Source organism: Oncorhynchus masou, chromosome 8 (genome assembly GCF_036934945.1).
Source record: "Oncorhynchus masou masou isolate Uvic2021 chromosome 8, UVic_Omas_1.1, whole genome shotgun sequence".
Taxonomy (NCBI): domain Eukaryota; kingdom Metazoa; phylum Chordata; class Actinopteri; order Salmoniformes; family Salmonidae; genus Oncorhynchus; species Oncorhynchus masou.
In genome coordinates this window covers 25,641,602-25,648,727 of record NC_088219.1, presented here as the reverse complement: position 1 = coordinate 25,648,727, position 7,126 = coordinate 25,641,602, and positions in this window count along the sequence as shown.

The window sequence follows — 7,126 nt, the reverse complement described above, 5'->3', positions numbered from 1 at the left end:
GAACTGACTTAAGTTTCCCTCATTTAAAGTCTCTGGCCACTAGAAGCACCGCCTCTGGGTGAGCGGTTTCCTGTTTGCTTATTTCCTTATACAGCTGACTGAGTGCGGTCTTAGAGCCAGCATCAGTCTATGGTGGTAAATAAACAGCCACGAAAAGTATTGCTGAAGACTCTCTAGGCAAATAGTGAGTTTTATCACAAGATATTCTTCTTCAGGTGAGCAAAATGTCAAGACTTCCTTAGATTTCAAGCTGTTGTTTACAGATATGCACAGACTGACCCTCCCCCCCTCGTCTTACAGGTGGGTGCTGTTCTATCTTGCCAGTGCAGCATATATCCCACTAACTGAATATCCATGTCATCATTCAGCCACGATTCTGTGAAACATAAGATTTTACAGTTTTTGATGTCCCGTTGGTAGGATATTCGTGGTCGTACCTTGTCTAGTTTATTGTCCAATGATTGCACGTTGGCAGCTTTCCCACTCGCCTTCTGCGGATCCATACGAGGCACCCCACTCTGTGTCCTCTGTACCTGCCTCTCTTCCTCTTGCAAATAACTGGGAAGTTGGCCCTGTCGGGTGTTCGGGGAATGTCCTGTGCATCCTGCTTGTTGAAGAAAGAAACTTTGTCTAATCCGAGGTGAGTGATCGCTGTTGTCACGTTCTGACCTTAGTTCCTTTGTTTTGTCTTTTGTCTTTTTCTATTTCTGTGTTTGGCCTGGTATGGTTCTCAATCAGAGGCAGCTGTCAATCGTTGCCCCTGACTGAGAACCATATTTTGGTAGCCTGTAGCCTGTTGTGTTTTGTGGGTGGTTGTTTTCAGTCTTTGTGTGTCTACATCAGACAGAACTGTTCCAGTTGTTTCTTTGTTGTTTTGTTAATCAGTGTTCAGTTTTCATTAAATAAGATGAACACTTACCACACTGCGCTTTGGCCCTCACCTTCTTCCCACGACAGACGTTACAGCTGTCCTGATATCCAGGAGCTTTTTTTAGCCGTAAGATACGGGTGAAGAAACATTATGTACAAAATAAGTTACAAATAACGTGAAAAACAACAACATAATAGCACAATTGGTTGGGCGCCCGTAGGACTGCTGCCATTTATTCCGGCACCATTTTAAACTCAGCATTGCAGTTCTTGAGACACTCAATCCATTGCACCTGCCACCTGCTGCCATACTCCCTTCAAAGGCACTTACATTGGTTGTCTTGCCCATTCACTCTCTGAGTGGCATACATACACAATCCATTTCTCAATTGTCTCAAGGCTTAAAAATCATTCTTTAACATATCTCTTCCCCTTCATCTCCTCTGATTGAAGTGGATTTAACTTTCTTCCAATATCAGATATGTCTATGTCCTGGGAAATGTTCTTGTTACTTACAATCTCATGCTAATCGCATTAGCCCATGTTAGCTCAACCGTCCCATGGAAGGGTCACAGATCCCAAAGAAGTTTTAACAAGTGCATCAATAAGGGATCATAGCTTTCCCCTGGTCAGAGCAGGTGTTCCTAATGGTTTGTACACTCAGTGTATGTGCTGTAGGATCTTAATTTTATCACTTTGTTGCAGGAGAATTTAATAAAAAAACAAAAGTTGTGTATTTCAGGCTTCTGAAGTTTGTTATTCCCACTCTGAATTTTCAGACTTGATTTTCCCTCCAACCCTATTCAAAATTCCATTCATTATAATCCACATAAGGAGCCACATTTCCTTTAGCTACAGGATTAATTTCCTGCTGTAGCAAACTGGCTCAAATTAAGATCCTACATCTGAACATACATCATTCATGAAGTGATTTGAATTGGGGATAAACGTAGAAAATTGTAGTTCAGAGTGTCAAACCTCATTACTAACCTCTTCACTAAGATGTGGATAGATTTGCCAGTGATAATCACTTCCATTTCGCCCAACAATAATTCAGAATTAAGATTAATCCTAATATGAGAATCACAGAGGGCTTCTGAAAAGTGTCCTCTGCCAAGAGTAATTTGTGCTCCTCAAAGTCAAGGTAACCCCAAGGTTAATCAATAGACAGGGCTATTGCAGGGATTGCATCAGTCAATTATGCCCTCTTTACAATTTCCACATTTGTTAATATTGGAGGTTTCATGAATAGTGACTTCTATCAACCCCCTTGTCTTTATCTTCATAGCAACTGTCTCCATTTGTTAGTCAGACAGAGACATTATAATTCTCACCTTCTGACTGAAACTAAGTATCGAGAGCACTCTTAAATGTTGCTTTAGATTGTCATTAATTTGAGGACAAAGATATGTTATTGAGCTTTATTCGTCTTTTTTTCTCCGTTTTACTAGTAGAAACTGTGTTCAGTTTTGGGGACCTGGCAGATGATAGTAACACAACTATGCAGTAGGTTTGGTAATTTGCAATTTGATAGTTCACCCTTCGGCCTATCATGATCTCCCACTGGGGTATTCAAGCACTACTTTTAGAAGAGTCTACCTACAATGTATGTCCACTATTTGCTTCTTTAAAATGTTCAGTCAGTGCAAGTTCGGCCTTGAGGAGATGAATGTTGACATAAACACAGTGTACTCCGGTTCTAGCTTTGGCTGTACAACACCAAGATAAAATATAAGAATGCAAAATGTATCTCCGTCTACTTGCCTGTTTGGAGTTTTACAGTATGTGCAGAAGTGCAATGTAACATCCATATTCACAAACCTGTGGCAGTGGTTCTCTTTTAGATGGTAACCATATTCATATTGTCTTAAATATGGTATGAAGGCTCCTATAATCAACAATAACACTGGACATTTTTTTTCAGAGAGAATATGGTACAAATGTAGCTCAGTTCTGTGTGAGGGAGACCCCACTCTTGCAAACTTACATAAATATCTGTTGCTGACAGAGTTAACTGTTTCTGAGCAGTCATGTGGCAATATTGTAAGCACTTAGACAATGGTTATTCTTAGCTATTCCTAGTTGCTACAATCAGAAGTCCCACAGAAGTCTCACATATCCCAAAAGCCCTGTCTCCCCACAGTCATTCTCCTCTCAACACCAAGCGGTGGTGATTTTTTTTTCTATCTGTCCATTATGTGTTTGAACAGGCCAATACGAGCAGGAAGGGCGGAGAGGGACAGAGAGCTCTTAAGCCCAGAGATAAAGCCAGGAATGGGGGCAGGCAGGCTGTCTTGGCTGGCTCGTTGTCTGATAGTCTGCCCAGTGGCCACTAGTGGCAGGGAGCAGCTGAGGGCTCGCAGAGGGGGTCAGTGAGGTTGGAGGTTAACATAGCTGGTGACGCGACTGACATTTCACAGGAGGGACAAAAGAACCCTGATCTAATAAAAGTGAGCGGATAGCAGGGCTGTGGCCACATTCCACATTCCACAACCCTTGGAGTGACTCAGATGCTCTGGAGATCTTGAGCATTGTTCATGCTTGCCATCAAAAGCAGACCCAGTCAAGATCTACTTACAAGGGTGTGTTTTCTGCAAAGATCTGAAGGCCTCACATAGGTGCAACTGGATAGTAAGGCTTTTACAAGTCAAGGTGTATTTGTCAGTCATGTCTGAAACTGTCATTTCTGTTGTTTATGTTGTTCAACAACTGGTATTGAATTGTGTGTGTGTTTGGTAGCCTAGTGGTTAAAGCGTTAGGCCAGTAACTGAAAGGTTGCTGGTTTGAATACACGAGCTGACAAGGTGAAAGATCTGTTGATGTGGCCTTGAGCAAGACGCTTAAGCCTAACTTTCTCCAGGGACGCTGTACTACTATGGCTGACCCTGTACACCAACACATTTCACTACTCCTATCTGGTGTATGTGACAATAAAATATATATATTTATTACAATATGTACTGTAGGCTGTACCATGACCCAAGACTCAACGCAAGTGTATCCTGCATTCATAGCATCAACAGATTGTAAAGCATTGCACTCAGCCAGTAGTCGTACATCAAGTGTTGATTATGTGTTGACGAGGAGGTGTTTGACACCAAAAATAGTCCCCATTGGTCCTCCAAGCATCTTGGGCCCCCATCCAAAAAGCGAAGCAAGAAGCAAAATAACAATTGAGTACAAACTCTATGAACCTCTCTAAGTAGAGCTAATTATCTGATTAGTGATGTGGGAGAGAAATCAACATTATATACAGCACATTTTGCCATGTCATGCCAATTTTTGTGGGGGAAGGAGGAACCTGTACTGACGTGGATCCATCATTCCATCGTCTCCATACAATATTCTGTCGTCCCGGAATGCAGTAAAGGCAAACGACAACATTCTACATTACACTATTTTCCTTATTTAGATATCCAATGATGATGCTGTGCTGTCATATGTCATTATAATGAAAGAGTGACTGTTGCCCGAACCATTTCTACAGACATCTGTGTAAACAATGTAATTAAGAATGTGTATGATGAATTATACCCGGTGAAGTTACTGCCTGTATTAATACTTCACTCTCTTAATTATACAATGGATGTCAGTTTGTTCATATCCCCTCTCTTGCTCAATTTCCTACTACTTACAGTAATAGAAATTGAAAAACTGCAAAAAGGAAAGTGCATTTCACAGTCTAGTGAAGCAAGGCAAACAATTTGAAATTAATCAAAACATAACGCAGTATACAACATTATAAATTAAAATCAAATTTTATTAGTTGCGCCGAATACAACAGGTACAGACCTAACATTGAAATTCTTACTTACGTGCCCCTAACCAAAAGTGCAGTTAAAAAAAATACGGATAAGAATAAGAGATAAAAGTAACAAGTAATTAAAGAGCAGCAGCAAAAAAAATGGTATATACAGGGGGATGCCGGTACAGAGTCAATGTGAGGGGGCACCGGTTAGTTGAAGTAGTATGTACATGTAGGCAGAGTTAATTAAAGTGGCTATGCATAGATGACAACAGAGAGTGGCATTGGTGTGGAGAGGGGAGAGACAATGCAAATAGTATTGGTAGCCAGGAGTCTAATGGCTTGGAGATAGAAACTTGTTTAGAAGCCTCTTGGACCTGGACTTGGCGCTCCTGTACCGCTTGCTGTGCGGTAGCAGAGAGAACAGTCTATAACCAGGGTGGCTGAAGTCTTTGATAATTTTTAGGGCTTTCCTCTGACACCGCCTGGTATATGTTTGGTAATTCTGCCTACATGTACATACTACATCAACTAACCGGTGCTCCCGCACATTGACTCTGTAACGGGATTCCCCTGTACATATTCTTTTTTTTTTTTTGCTGCTGCTCTTTAATTACTTGTTACAGTCAGGATGCTCTCTGGTGCAGCTGTAGAACCTTTTGAGGATCTGAGGACCCATGCCAAATCTTTTCATTCTCTTGAGGGGGAATAGGTTTTGTCGTGCCGCTTCATGACTGTCATGGTGTGCTTGGACCATGTTAGTTTGTTGGTAAATATCACATTTACATAAGTATTCAGACCAGTTACTCAGTCCTTTGTTGAACCACCTTTGGCAGCGATTACAGCCTCGAGTCTTCTTGGGTATGATGCTACAAGCTTGGCACACCTGTATTTGGGGCGTTTCTCCCATTGTTCTCTGCAGATACTCTCAATCTCTGTCAGGTTGGATGGGGAGAGTCGCTGCACAGCTATTTTCAGGTCTCCCCAGAGAAGTTCAATCAGGTTCAAGTCCGGGCTCTGGCTGGACCACTCAAGAACGTTCAGAGACATGTCCCAAAGCCATTCCTGCGTTGTCTTGGCTATGTGCTTAGGGTCATTGTCCTGTTGGAAGGTGGACCTTCATCCCAGTCTGAGGTCCTAAGCACTCGGGAGCAGCTTTTCATCAATGATTTCTCTGTACTTTTCTCCATTCTTCTTTCCCTTGATCCTGACTACTCTCCCAGTCCATGACGCTCAAAAACATCCCCACAGCATTATGCTGCCACCATCCTGCAGTATGGCACCGACAGATATGACAGCTCTGCTTCTAGCCCCTAAGCAACTTTGCAGTGTTATTTCTTAAATTATAAGCCCAGTTTTTTTGTGTTATTACATACAGCCGGAAATAACTTTTGGATATCAGAGTGGTGGTAACTCACCAGCATTACGACCAGCAATACAACTTTTCCCCGAATTGAATCCTTTGTTCATACCCCCCAGGGTAATTTAACATATTCCAGAGACTTCTCCAAAACACAGGCGGCGGAGAACAGGTACTCGGAGTGGACTTCTAGTCTGACTCAGAGGCGTGCACATCATCCACCACTGTAATTGCTGCCAAAGGTGCTTCAACACCTTTAAGTAAAGTGTCTGAATACTTATATAAATGTGATATTTCATTTTTGTTTAAATTTTTTTTTATTGCAATAATTTCTAAAACCTGTTTTTGACTTGTTGTTATGGGGTATAGTGTGTAGATTAATGAGGAAAAACACCTATTCAATCAATTTTAGAATATGACTGTAACGTAATAAAATGTGGAAAAAGTGAAGGAGATTTTCCGAATGCACTGTAGTTCCCTGGGAGACGTTGTAGTGTCAGCTTGGGGGGATATACACGGCAGTGACGATAACCAAAGAAAATCCTCTTTCAGGAGGTAATGGTGAGGTATTCCAGATCGGGAAAACAAATTCACACCATGAGTTGTTAACCCATAAGAGTCCAAGGCCTGTCTAAGCCGTTCTACTAAACTATATGGAATTGTTTTAAGAAGGACATTGCTATCTGATTTTGAATTTTAAGATGCCTTGAAGTATATAAAATTGGTTAAATAAATTATTTGCCCTTACTGCTTATTATCCCATACAAACACATTGAACAACAGATTCATTACATGGAACAACAGATAGTATGAGTCTTCTGAGGCCTGTGGGCATCCTAGAGAAAAACAACTGACATGTACACTACCGTTCCAAAACGGAGAGGCAACTCCTGGATGCTGGCCTTCTAGGCAGAGTTCCTCTGTCTAGTGTCTGTGTTCTTTTGCCCATCATAATCTTTATTTTTATTGGCCAATCTGAGATATGGCTTTTTCTTTGCAACTCGGCCTAGAAGGCCAGCATCCCGTAGTCACCTCTTCACTGTTGACGTTGAGACATGGTGTTTTGCGGGAACTATTTAATGAAGCTGCCAGTTGAGGAATTGTGTCTCAAACTAGACACTCTAATGTACTTGTCTTCTTGCTCAGTTGTG